General features: G+C 43.2%; 1 pseudogene; it reads right to left on the reverse strand.

The window, feature by feature from the left end:
• Window positions 1–10342: 10342 nt before the first annotated feature.
• LOC136386990 (histone-lysine N-methyltransferase PRDM9-like) overlaps window positions 10343–14379 on the reverse strand; it is a 172959-nt pseudogene continuing 168922 nt past the window's right edge.

Consider the following 14379-nt stretch of genomic DNA (forward strand, 5'->3'; position numbering starts at 1 on the left):
CTGACTCAATACTTGCTTAAGGCTCTCCCAAGCCCTATAAAATTCACCTCATAGTCTGGTACCAGTGCCCTTCTCCCTGGAAAAGTGCCTGGAATGGTTGCTTTCTTCCTTTCAATAAAGCCTGTTACTCTGGTCTTTTCTGGATTCTTACATTTTGTACATCAGATTCAAAGTTGAAAACGGGAGTTACATGAAATTGATTTGGATAGATTAGGGAGGCTGAGAACGAGAACGCAAAAGTCAGAAATCTGTGGCACTGATTAAAAGTAAAAATGTATATACTGAAATTTCTTTTATGTGAGCAGGAATAAGATAGCTAACAAGGACCGTGATAATAACAACAATGGGAGTGGTTGGATTCTGCTTTGCTGATATGCTTGCTCTGAGGATTGCAGGAAAATATTACCTATATATTTCATAGACATGCTATTGTTAGATAGGATAGACAGGCATCAGGGCAGGAAAAGGGGAGGGAAAACAGAGGGGGTTTTATCTCACCAACTGAAGGAGGGGGGTGTCAGCAATCACGCTGTCTGCCAGAACAAAATCAGCAAATGTTAAAACAGCCTTGAAATAGTGTATCTTAGTCAGAGTATCAGTGAAAGGCAACCTTGGAAGTTAAAAAGTATATGATCTCTAAGACCCCAACAGGTAGCGGTGCTCAGACAAGCTGAGTTGCTCATTCATTTCTTGTGCAAAGTGCACAGCTTTGCTTAAGAAACTGCTTGCTTTGCTTGAACACTGCAACCTATTTCCTGCCTGAATTCATTCTCACCTGAGAAGGCCTCTTGGACCTGAGTTTTCTCTGGTGCCATTATCAGGTACATTATTGTAGATGCAAAAGACAACAGACAGGCTCACATAAAGTAAGCCTTTGACCTTTGTTAGAGAAAAATACCTCTCTATACATGACTACCCTCCACAAACTGCTTGCTTTTAGTTTGAAAGTTTTAATTTCAGACCATCCTGTGTGGTTATTTTAGGTCTATGAGTTTGTAAGGCTACTATGCAAGCCTCCCCAGAGCTTGTCAGGTTCAGCATGTGGCCCCTTTTTAATCCACATCGTCCTCAAAGAGACACTGGCTTCCTAGAGAAGTGCTCTCCTGTCACAGTAGATTCCAAGCTTTACGTAGATCAGGGATACCAGATTTGACTTCCCCATGACGTGTGACACTTCCGCTTAACAGCAAGGCTGGCAGCCTCTTTGAGACTACTCTTGAAGGGGCTATGCACATTCTACTTAGTGATACTGAGACCAATCACCACCAGAGGAAAGACATGGGCAACACAAAAGTTAATTGTAAGAATCATACAGGCAGTTCATTACTCACAGATCATATGGCATACATGTGTACAGCTTACTGGGGCACCATCAGCGTGCTTGTCAACTGTCCTTGTTTAGAGCAGCCAGCATGGAGACTCTACATTCAATGTTGGAGTCTGGACGACTAACTGTAGCTGGGGACTCATTGGCTTTAGTACCCTTTCTGGCATACACCTTCTAACAGGTGTTAATCTCTGGATTATCATATCAAGCCACTTTTTGGGATTTCCTTGCAGAGAGCTTTTTTTTGTTAATCTACAGAATAGTCACATTAAGCCACGTTTAGGGAGTTTCTTGCAGAGAGCTCTTTTTATCTATATATAATTTCACACACACATACTAACTGGGCCCTGAGCTAAGGGCATGGTCTAGCTTATCATATCCCTATACACTAGATTAGATTCCACCCAAAGGGTGTAGGTTATTCACTTATCTTAGAAGCTTTTAATATTATATTCTAACATTTTTATATATCTTCTATACTTTCTATATTTCTATGTATTTAATTACTATAATATTATATTACTGTAACATTCTCCCCCTTAATCCTTGTGAGCTAAATTTTTTTCTGATTCTTATGCTTATTCAGTAATGCTTGTTGTGTTCATGTTGGCAGGAAGGTAGATATGGATGGGGAAAGAGAGAGAAGAGAGTTGGACACTATATTTTATGGAACTTGGAATGCCTGCTCTAGGGAGAAGCCTCACGGTTCCATTTAGTTTAATCTGATAGAAGGCTCCAGTATTCATAGGCCTCATGGCACATTAGAGGAAACCATTGTGTCCTGAGAAGTCCATTGTCCCCTTAGCCCACTGGCTCAGGTTTGGTAGGGGTTTTCCCAAGTCACTGCCACCAGGTGTTTTGGGGAAGCAAGAGGTAAATGGTTGCATTGTAGGATAGGCACCATGGGAGTCAAAAATGGGTGGAAAACTTTGGAAGGTACAGACCTGAGATGGTTTACAGCAAGAAAAAGTTTGTCCCAGCCGAAAAATACAAACATGGTCCTAAAAGAGATCTGAGTTTTTTGTTAATTTGTTTGTTTGTTTGCCATTTCTTCTACCTTTCTCCTAAGAGAAAAGTGTGTGGCACATTGCAGATTTATTACTCAATTTTTTCTAGGATTTTAATTATTTTATTGACTTGAGAGAGAGAGAGAGAGAAGCATGCTCATTGCTCCACTTAGTTGTTCCATTTAGTTAGGTGCTCATTGGTTGGTCCTTTTAAGTGCCAACAATGGGGCTCACACTTGTCATATTGGTGTTGGATACAGTGCCGTATGCAGTGAGCTACATGGTCAGTGCCCCATAGGCTTTCTTTAATGTAGTATTTAATCATTCATTTGAAGTTATTTTATATTTCCAATTGTGATGTGTTTGGAGGGGTTATTTAGAAAATATCATTTATTCCTTAAAGCATAAGGAGCTCATGTGTCTCTTTTATTAATATTTTTAGCCAGACCAGGCAGTGGCGCAGTGGATACAGCATCGTACTAAAATGCAGAAGACCCAGGTTTTAAACCCTGAGGTCTCAAGCTTGAGTGCAGGCTCATCCAGCTTGAGCAGGAGCTTAGAATCTTGAGTGCAAAGTCACGGGCTTGAGCTTGTAATTATAAACATGACCCCATGGTTGCTGACTTGAGCCCAATGGTCACTGGCTTGAGGCCAAAGGTCTCTGGCTTGAAAAAGGGGTCACTTGCTTTGATGCAGGCCCCCACTCAAGGCCCATATGAGAAAGCAATCAATGAACAACTAAGGAGCTGCAATGATGAATTGATGCTTCTTATCTCTCTCCCTTTCTGCCTGTCTGTCCCTCTCTGTCTCTCTCTCAACCTATATTTCAGGTTAATGGCCCTGAAAACCAAATACACATTTTATGTTCTTTCAAACCTGAAAGCTGGTTGGATATTGCTTTCTGTTGCTTTGTTGTCCCTTTTCAATATGTTTGAAGTGTAGTACTCTGTTGTCACTCTGTGCCCATGGTAGTTTTAGAAAACAACTTAAGTACAACCACCTTGTTGTTAACATGAAGACTCCAAAGAACAGCTTGTTGACATCTTACCTTATTTCTTGAGTTTAATAGGTTTTGTGTTTCCCAAAAAAAAGTAATCTGTCAGATTTGTTACATGTTCTCAAATTAGGTGCATGTTATACATGTCACTTTTTTTTATGAACTGAGAAGCAGGGGGAAGGCAGAGAGATAGACTCCTGCATGTGCCCAACTGAGATCCAACCAGCATGCCCACTGGGGGCCAATGCTCTGCTCATCTTGGGTGTTGCTCTGCTGCAACCAGAGCCATTCTAGTGCCTTAAGTGGAGGCCATGGAGCTGTCCTCAGAGGCCAGGCCATCTCTGCTCCAATGGAGCCTTGGCTGCAATAGGGGAAGAGACAGATAGAGAGAAAGAAGAAGGGAAAGGGTGGAGAAGCAAATGGGCATTTCTCCTGTGTGTCCTGACCAAAAATTGAATCCAGGATTTCCACATGCCCAGTCAACACTACTTCTGAGCCAACTGGCCAGAGCCTGTCCATGTCACCTTTAAGAATCCAAAATTCTGGCCTGACCAGGTGGTGGCACAGTGGATAGAGTGTCTAACTGGGATGCTGAGGATCCAGGTTTGAGACCTTTAGGTCGCCAGCTTGAGCACGGGCTTATCTGGTTTGAGCAAAGCTCACTAGCCTGGACCAAATGTCACCAGTTCGAGCAAGGGGTCACTTGCTCTGCTGAAGGCCTATGGTCAAGGCACATATGAGAAAGCAATCAATGAACAACTAAGGTGTCACAATGAAAAAACTGATGATTAATGCTTGCGCCCATCTGCTTCTCCACTCCTTTCTTTCTCCTTCCTCTCTGTCTCTCTCTTCCCCTCCCTCAGCGAGGCTCCATTGGAGCAAAGATGGCCCGGGCGCTGGGGATGGCTCCTTGACCTCTGTCCCAGGCGCTAGAGTGGCTCTGGTTGCAACAGAGCGATGCCCCGGAGGGGTAGAGCATCGCCCCCTGGTAAGCAGAGCATCGCCCCCTGGTGGGCATGCCGGGTGGATCCTGGTCGGGCGCATGCAGGAGTCTGTCTGACTGTCTCTTCCCATTTCCAGCTTCAGAAAAATACAAAACAAACAAACAAACAAAATAAATAAAAAAATAAAACTCTAGGGGTGTTGGGTAAAGGCACACATGGGAGGCAACTACTCTGAAGTAATGCTTTCTCCTTTCCTTCTTTTCTCTCTGTCTCCTCACATTTCTCTATAATCAATCTATAAAATTTTCCCCAAAAATCTAAAATTCTGTTAGTATCGTTTTTGAAATGTTTTATATATGCAATATAACCTCATTTTCTTGTATTCTTGGGAATGCAAATTTTCCTTGAGCATGTATTATATGTTGAATATCTCTTGTCCATCTCATTATTTCACCTGATTATTAGCCCAGCTGCTAGAACTTTCAAAGTATGAGGATATTTTAAAATTTTATTAACCACAGTGTTGATGAGTTGTCCTGTGACATGAATGGCTGTGGCACTAACTCCTGGAGAGTCGTGTGCAGCTGAGATCATGGACATGTGTCAGGTAAGGGTAAGCATTGTTTCTGTTTCCTCTGTCAGTTACTCAGTTTATTTTTGGGGGTTTAGTAGAATGTGGTATTGCTGTGAGTTATGTTTCTCTCTTCTACATTTACACTGGTAGTGAAATATATATTTTAGCTTTCTGGTTGAACATAGGGAGCTATGATATTTCCTTTATGGATCCTGGCTCTGTTGCATTGTAAGTATCAGATTGAGCTCCTGCATCTGTCATGCGGCAAGAGGGGTCAGGCACTTGGTTCCATGTCTGAAGTTTGGTTATGGGGTCTTGGTTATACATCAGAAGTCTGTCTCCAGGGTCTGTGGCCAATTCTGTATTCTTTTGTGCACCCAGGGTCTGAGGTCTTTTTCCTATAGCCTTATATCTGAGTTTCAGAGTGGGGCCCACAAGGAGCTACAGTTCTAGGGCATGACATATAAACTCTGGTGTCTAAGGTACCATGTCAGTTTCTGGCATTGGTGTTTCCTAGTCTCAGTTGGTTCTGTGGACCAGTGTTTGGAGATCAGTGACAAGTTTTCTTTTTGGTTTGGAAGTCAGTCCAGTGCTCAGCTTCAGTCATCTAGAGTCCTTGGGGTCCTGATTCTGTCTAAGGTATCTCTGTTCAGTAATGGTTTTTATGTTCACATTGGCAGGAAAGTAGATACTGATGGAAAAAGTGAGTCTGTCTCCAGGGTTTGTTGTTGAATCTGTATTCTGCTGTGCAACTCAGGATCCCTTGAATGTTACCTCATTTTCGAGTTCCAATGTGGGGCCACAAGCAACGCCAGTTTTAGGACATGATGTATGGACTCTGGTGTTCAAGATGCCATGTCAGTTTCTGGCATTGTTCTGTCCTAGTCTCGGTTGGGTCTGTAGAGCAATGTTTGGTGTTCGGTGCCAAATCTCCTTTTTAATTAGGTGGTTGGTCCATTGCTCAGTTTGAGTTGCCTATGGTCCATGGGGTCCTGATTTGTCTAAAGACTCTGGTGTCTGTTTAGTAATGATGTTGTATGGGGAAACAGAGCAAAACTAATGAGAGATTCTATTCTAGAAAACTCAGGATACTGCTCCAGGGAGAAGTCTCAAGGTTCCATTTAGTCATATTTGATAAAATGCTCCAATATTTGTAGGCTTGATGGCACATAAGAGTACTCCATTGTGTTCTGAGATGTCCATCATCCCATCAGCCCTCTGCTTCAGGTTTGGGAGGAGATTTTCCAAGGTACTGCTGGTCATGTTTTGGGAAAGTGATAGAAAAAATGGTTCCAGTGTAGGAGAGGCACTATGGGAGGCAGAAATGAGCAGCAAACACTGTGAGGTGCAGAATTAGATTGTTGATGGTAAAAAAATAGTCTTTCCTAGGTGAAAAATAGAAATATTGTTCAAAGAGATATCTGTGTTTTTTAGTTTTTTCTTTTTTCTTTGTTTTCTGCCTTTCTGTTGAGAGAAATGCACTAGGCATATTGCAGGTGTATCACAGATTTTTGCATTAAATTTTTATATTTTTAAAATTAATTTGAGAGAGAGAAGCATAAAATTATTTCTTGGTCACTTCTCTTTGGTCCTGAGACCTGTGACAAAACCAAAAACTTTGGCACACAGGGGGACACTCCATGCACTGAGCCATCTGTTCAGGGCACCATAGGTTTTTTTAAAATTAGTCTTCTTCAGTAGATAAAATTATTTTAGAATTCTAATTACCATGTATGTTACAGGTTATTTAAAATTGTATTTTATAGTGTAAGTAAAAAAACTTCCTGGTTTATCTGTTAATAAAGATATCAATGTCAGCTATTATGAGAGGTGGAAACAGGTTATATAATTTTAAATCTTTAAAGTTTGTTGTCACTTGCTTTATAGTGCAGTATGATCCCTTTTAAATATGTCCTCAGTCTGTGTCTTTGCTGTTAGACTGTGTGCATTTTTGGAACCCCTTGGTGGCAGTAAGGAGAAACAGGGGTGGTTACAGTGCATTATCTGTCAGTGGTTGTATTGCAGGAATCAAGGCAAGACAAAAACGCTTAGAAAACTTGATTTAAAAAAAGCAGAATTTATTTATCTGGTGGAGCAGCATGATCCCCAAAGAGGAAATCAAACATGTGCTCCATAAAGTTAGATTTCTTACATCTTATATACCTTTTACAGAATACAAATATTCATGCAAGGGGCTCGTAATCCCTTTGTCTAGAGGTACATGTCACTCACATGACTCCAGGATGAGGGGGTGAATTTAGGTGGAATCAGAGGATAAGTTTTGAAATTTTTAATTAAGGTATGTAAACATGGTTTCTTAATAGCTTTGAAAAAAAGAAAAAAGGGTTTCAGATAAGTTCTATCTTCCTTGCTCTGTGTAGCAAGTGGTCCCAGGAACCTTTTCAAAGAACTATAGAAAGTAGTTAATCTAGAACTGTCTGACTCAGTTACCCATGCAGGCTCTCTTCTCTTGCATTCTTCTTGTTTTTTTCTCCTCAGTGAAGAGGGGGCCTGCACTTCCTTCCTCAGTTGATCCACTTACCTGCTTATGTTAACTAAGTTTTCTCTCTACTGGTTTTCTTTTTTTGTGGTAATCTACTGTTTCTGAAAAAGGTATTTTCTATCTTTAAATGAGAGAGTTGGATGAAATCCATGGTTATGAACTGGCCAGGAAGCTTAATTAAAGTGTCATTCTAATATACCAAAGTTATAGGCTGAATGCTTAGTCAGGGGACATCTAGGAATTAATGAATACATGAGGACATTGGTACTCTCATATTTAAACTTTAGAAGTTCTAACAGATGTGAGTGCCATAATATAGTAGTCTGTGCCTTGAGCAGGAGACTAAAGCACAAGTGACTCCTTGCTCAAGCCAGCAACGTTGAACTTCAAGACAGTGACCATAAGATCATATCTATGATTCCATGCTCAATCATGCAACCCTGCACTCAAGCTGGGGAACCTGTGCTCAAACCAACAACCTTGGTGTTTTGAACCTGGGTCAACTCCATCCCATTTCAATGCTCTATGCACTGCACCACTGCTTTCTCAGGCACCACTTCCATTTCATAGATTAAAAAACAGGCAAAGAGGAGTTGAGAATCCTGCCTTAGGTCACAAAGCTGGTGAAGGCAGAGCTTAGATTGAAACCCACTATGGAATGATCTAGAGTCCATGCGATGTTCACCATAAGATTCTCATTCTGAAGAAACAATGAGAAGAAAGTGAGAGAGACTAGCTGCCCAGTCTGAGCCAGGGACACGGACATGCACATGCACATAGTCCTTCCTGGTTTTCACCAGAGACTACAGAGGTCAGAGAAAACCAGGACAGGAGCCAAGAAAAGCCAAGGGGGGAGGGTATTGAGCCTACAAGGAGAGAAGCCTCTACTTCCAGGGAGTGAAGAAAATCCCTTTTCCTGGTGAGTCTGTCTCAAATCTCTCTCCCTGGGAAGTAATCTATGTAAATTGACTCCAGATTTACATGTTTTTAGGGGTTGAGTTTCTGTGCTTGACAGTGTGCATTCTCTGTGGCCTTCTGGGAACTCTCTGCTTTCAGTGATGGGGAGGGGAAGAATGAGGTATGTGGGCATCATAGTTTGTCGGGAGCTGATCAACGACTGCTGGCTGACAAGGTCACAGCAGGAGAAGACCCACAACTGCTGGCTGACAAGGTCACAGCAGAAGAAGATCAAAAACTGCTGATTGACAAAGTCACAGCAGAGAAGACCAATGGCTGCTGGTTGACAAAGTCACTGCAGTGAAGACCAATGGCTGCGGATTGACAAAGTCACCGCAAAGGAAAGGCACAACGATACTTCCCCCTTTGACTTTTTGAATTAATCTGGCCTTATATCCCCCCTTTTCTGGGTGTGTGCTATTATTTGTGGCACAGGGATAATAGTACCATGCTTTACTTGTAGATTCATAGTGATTTCTTTGGAAATGAGACAGAGACTGTGAGTTCCACAGAAAAGCCTGTAAGCCCCTTGAACTGGGCTCATAAACATAAGAGGCTGGCTATGATATCCCTCGTAAAGGGTTAAGTCTGTAGGAGAATTTCTTCTTACTAATCATGTTAGAAAGAATAGATTGTGACTTGTGAATGGGTAGGAGGCAGTGGCTGTGCACAGAGCACCTTTCGGCCTTCACTTAATTCATCATCTTTTCTCCCTAGCCTTTTCATGTGATAGAGTAGAGAAACTTTCCTTTCTTCTTGCTTACCTGACCTGCAGATGGTGGAACACTCTAAGAAGAATATAGTTAGAATTTAACTAGTGTGTGAATATAGTAAATAAATAAAATTTGACTAGACAATAGAATCTTAGGAAAGGAGTAATGGAATGGCCCATTGCGTGGCCTGGGATGGGAGCGCTGTCGGCAAGAAAAGAATGTTTTGCTAAGAGACTTGTTTTATGACTGGAGGCAGTTGCTGGGCTTTCTCAGTGAGACATTCTCATGAGATTTATATACTTTCCAAGGTTTTTCATTCAGATAATAGAGAGGAATATGGGGGGGATCCGTAGAAGCAATAGCAATTAATGCCTTCTGATATTATGTTGCTACTAAGCTATCTTGCAGGTGCACTCTATATATCTTTAAGCAAAAGTTACTCTTGATGTTATGCCAATTTCTTAATAAGCAAGCCTTTTGAAGTTTTGTGAGAAAAATTAGGACACTGCATGAACTTAAGGCCATTTGCCTGAGCAAGCGGTGGTCCTTTGCTAGTCCTTGATGATTTCATCTGCTAATCTCTCTCTGCGCCCTTGACTCACAACAACAGTAGAGTTATTAATTAGTACTAATCTTTTAGAAGTTTTTACTGATATTGTTATTGCTATTCAAGTTATTGTATATCTGTACTTTGAATGACTTACCACCTGATTTGTAGCTTATAGATATGAATTAACTGTTATCTGGAAATATGTAACCATAGTGAAACAAAATACCATGTGATTGTAACTTAGTGTGTGTGCATAAAAAGAAAGCTAGACCAGCATTTGACCGAGATGCCTGGCAGTAAATGCTAATGAGAGAATAAAGAGAAAGAAAAGAATTTGGCTCTCTCACTTGATTTCACTGATGCCATCTCTTCCTGTCAGACCCCTGGATTCCCCCTGGGGCTGGACACCGGCAATAGTTTTATGAAGATTTATTAGAACAGGAGAATATTGGTGTTGACATTCCCATATCAATTGAGGAACTATTTTTTGAGCTCATCTTTTGTGAGGAAAGTGAAGAAGTTGTTTAGTTACTTCTATACTAATTAAAATCTTATGAGAATAAGGGGTCAGTAAACTTGCTATGAAGTCCTCTCAGAACTGGGTTATGACCTGTGTAAGAGCTATGAATGTGGAGATGCAATTTAATGCTAATGATTCACTCACTCTCCTTGTAAACAAAGGGCTTCTCTCTTGAGTGTGTCCTCTGGAGTCTGAGGAGAGTTGAATTCTGTGAAAAACCTCACTCACACTCACTGCAATCATAGGACTTCTACACTGAGTGTTTTCTATGGTCTCTGAGAAGATGTGACTTCTGTGAAAAGCCTTGATTACATTTCCTGCAAACATATGGCTTCTCCCCTGAGTGTATTCTCTGGTGCCTTAGGAGATCTGCCTTTTGTGTAAAACCTTGCTCACACTTTCTGCAAACATAGGGCTTCTCCCCTGAGTGTGTTTTCTTCTGTGTGAGGAGATGTGCCTTCCTTGAAAAACCTCGATTACACTCCCTGCTAACATAGGGCTTCTCCCCTGAGTGTGTTCTCTGGTGTGTGAGGAGGGTTGATTTCAGTGAAAAGCATTGCTCACACACCCTGCAAACATAGGGCTTCTGCCGAGTGTGTATTCAGGTGTCTCAGAAGAACAGGCTTCCATGTAAAGCATCGCTCACACTCCCTGCAAACATATGGCTTCTCTCCTGAGTGTATTCTCTGGTGTGAGAGGAGAGTTGGTTTCAGTGAAAAGCCACGCCGACACTCCCTGCAAACATATGGCTTCTCCCCTGAGTGTGTCCTCTGGTGTATTAGGAGATTTGATTTCTGTATGAAGCCTCGCTCACACTCCCTGCAAACATAGGGCTTCTCCCCCAAGTGTGTCCCCTGATGTGTGAGGAGAGTTGACTTCTGTGTGAAGCCTCGCTCACACTCCGTGCAAACATAGGGCTTCTCCCCTGAGTGTGTGTTTTGGTGTCTGAGGAGAGCTGACTTCTGTGAAAAGCCTCGCTCACACTCCCTGCAAACATAGGGCTTCTCCCTTGAGTGTGTCCTCTGGTGTATAAGGAGATATGACTTCCGTGTGAAGCCTCTCTCACACTCCCTGCAAACATAGGGCTTCTTCCCTGAATGTGTCTTTTGGTGTCTGAGGAGATATGACTTCCGTGTGAAGCCTCGCTCACGCTCCCTGCAAACATAGGGCTTCTCTCTTGAATGTGTCCTCTGGTGTCTGAGGAGAGTTGACTTCAGTGAAAAGCCTCGCTTACACTCCCTGCAAACATAGGGCTTCTTCCCTGAGTGTGTCCTAGGAGATTTGATTTCTGTATGAAGCCTCTCTCACACTCCCTGCAAACATAAGAGGTCTACCTTGAGTGTGTTTTTTGGTGTCTGAGGAGAGTTGATTTCTGTGAAAAACCTTGCTTACACTCCCTGCAAACATAGGACTTGTCCCCTGAGTATGTCCTCTGGTGTATTAGGAAATTTGATTTCTGTATGAAGCCTCGCTCACACTCCCTGCAAACATAGGGCTTCTCCCCTGAGTGTGTCCTCTGATGTGTGAGGAGAGTTGACTTCTGTGTGAAGCCTCGCTCACACTCCCTGCAAACATAGGGCTTCTCCCCTAAGTGTGTCCTTTGGTGTCTGAGGAGAGCTGACTTCTGTGAAAAGCCTCACTCACACTCCCTGCAAACATAGGGCTTCTCCCCCAAGTGTGTCCCCTGATGTGTGAGGAGAGTTGACTTCTGTGTGAAGCCTTGCTCACACTCCCTGCAAACATAGGGCTTCTCCCCTGAGTGTGTCTTTTGGTGTCTGAGGAGATATGACTTCCGTGTGAAGCCTCGCTCATGCTCCCTGCAAACATAGGGCTTCTCTCTTGAATGTGTCCTCTGGTGTGTGAGGAGAGTTGACTTCAGTGAAAAGCCTCGCTTACACTCCCTGCAAACATAGGGCTTCTTCCCTGAGTGTGTCCTCTGGTGTATTAGGAGATTTGATTTCTGTATGAAGCCTCGCTCACACTCCCTGCAAACATAGGGCTTCTCCCCTGAGTGTGTTTTTTGGTGTCTGAGGAGAGCTGATTTCTGTGAAAAGCCTTGCTTACACTCCCTGCAAACATAGGGCTTGTCCCCTGAGTGTGTCCTCTGGTGTATTAGGAGATTTGATTTCTGTATGAAGCCTCGCTCACACTCCCTGCAAACATAGGGCTTCTCCCCTGAGTGTGTCCTCTGATGTGTGAGGAGAGTTGACTTCTGTGTGAAGCCTCGCTCACACTCCCTGCAAACATAGGGCTTCTCCCGAGTGTGTATTCAGGTGTCTCAGAAGAACAGGTTTTTATGTAAAGCATCGCTCACACTCCCTGCAAACATAGGGCTTCTCCCCTGAGTGTGTTTTCTGCTGTGTGAGGAGATGTGCTTTCTTTGAAAAACCTTGATTACACTCCCTGCAAACATAGGGCTTCTCCCCTGAGTGTGTTCTCTGGTGTGTGAGGAGGGTGGATTTCAGTGAAAAGCATTGCTCACACTCCCTGCAAACATAGGGCTTCTCTCTTGAGTGTGTCCTCTGGTGTCTGAGGAGAGTTGACTTCAGTGAAAAGCCTCGCTTACACTCCCTGCAAACATAGGGCTTCTCCCCTGAGTGTGTCCTCTGGTGTATTAGGAGATTTGATTTCTGTATGAAGCCTCGCTCACACTCCCTGCAAACATAGGGCTTCTCCCCTGAGTGTGTTTTTTGGTGTCTGAGGAGAGTTGATTTCTGTGAAAAGCCTTGCTTACACTCCCTGCAAACATAGGGCTTGTCCCCTGAGTGTGTCCTCTGGTGTATTAGGAGATTTGATTTCTGTATGAAGCCTCGCTCACACTCCCTGCAAACATAGGGCTTCTCCCCTGAGTGTGTCCTCTGATGTGTGAGGAGAGTTGACTTCTGTGTGAAGCCTCGCTCACACTCCCTGCAAACATAGGGCTTCTCCCGAGTGTGTATTCAGGTGTCTCAGAAGAACAGGCTTTCATGTAAAGCATCGCTCACACTCCCTGCAAACATAGGGCTTCTCCCCTGAGTGTGTTTTCTGGTGTGTGAGGAGATGTGCTTTCCTTGAAAAACCTTGATTACACTCCCTGCAAACATAGGGCTTCTCCCCTGAGTGTGTTCTCTGGTGTGTGAGGAGGGTTGATTTCAGTGAAAAGCATTGCTCACACACCCTGCAAACATAGGGCTTCTCTCTTGAGTGTGTCCTCTGGTGTCTGAGGAGAGTTGACTTCAGTGAAAAGCCTCGCTTACACTCCCTGCAAACATAGGGCTTCTCCCCTGAGTGTGTCCTCTGGTGTATAAGGAGATATGACTTCCGTGTGAAGCCTCTCTCACACTCCCTGCAAACATAGGGCTTCTCCCCTGAGTGTGTCCCTTGGTGTCTGAGGAGAGCTGACTTCTGTCAAAAGCCTTGCTCACACTCCCTGCAAACATAGGGCTTCTCTCTTGAGTGTGTCCTCTGGTGTCTGAGGAGAGTTGACTTCAGTGAAAAGCCTCGCTTACACTCCCTGCAAATATAGGGTGTTTCTCCTGACTGTGTCTTCTTCTGTCTGAGGAGATGTGACCCATCATCAAAACCTTGCCCAATCTCTCTATACTTGACAGGTACAATTCTCAAAATTCCTACTCTCATAGACAGTTTTTGTGTGTCCACTGAATTCACTTTCTGGCCTCTGCTGGGTGCTTCCTGCAGCACTCTCTCTTGCTCACTAGAGCTTCCCAAGTGTCCTTTGGGAGTTTTAAAAACGGCCCTTGAAATCCTCCTTGGACTGGTCCTTTTAAGCAAATGTTTGGACTTTCCTTTGTCCTTTTGACCTTCAGCTTTGTCATTCCAGCTGTGTGTATCAGTATGGTGCTGCTGCTGATTTGGATCCTCTGGGCAGGGATCCTCTGATTGGAGGTGTTTTCTTGCAGATGTTCCTGGGAAAATTTGAGAGGGGTTATTGCATCCCACATGTTGACTGAGGAATTTCTGACTGGAGAATGCCAGAAAGCAGGAGGGACATTGGTGTATCTCTGGCTGTAGTTCTGCTGAAAGAGAAAATTTTGGTCAGGACAGATGTTGACAAGGCTGCCTGAGTCATATGTTTTGTCTACTATTAAGACCTGTCCCATCAGTCATTCTTATGGGGTTGACAGTGTAATCTCTGTCTCTCACAAAAATTTTTTTTACAGTCTGTTTTCTCTTTTCATTTTTATGTACTGTATCTTCTTTAGAAATCCAGAAAGCCCATATCAAGAGTTCTTTGTATGCAATACCAGATGAAGGACTTTCAAGTAGCATCAGGGTCTGTTTCACCCC

This window comes from Saccopteryx leptura, unplaced genomic scaffold (assembly GCF_036850995.1).
Source record: "Saccopteryx leptura isolate mSacLep1 unplaced genomic scaffold, mSacLep1_pri_phased_curated manual_scaffold_36, whole genome shotgun sequence".
Classification (NCBI taxonomy): Eukaryota; Metazoa; Chordata; class Mammalia; order Chiroptera; family Emballonuridae; genus Saccopteryx; species Saccopteryx leptura.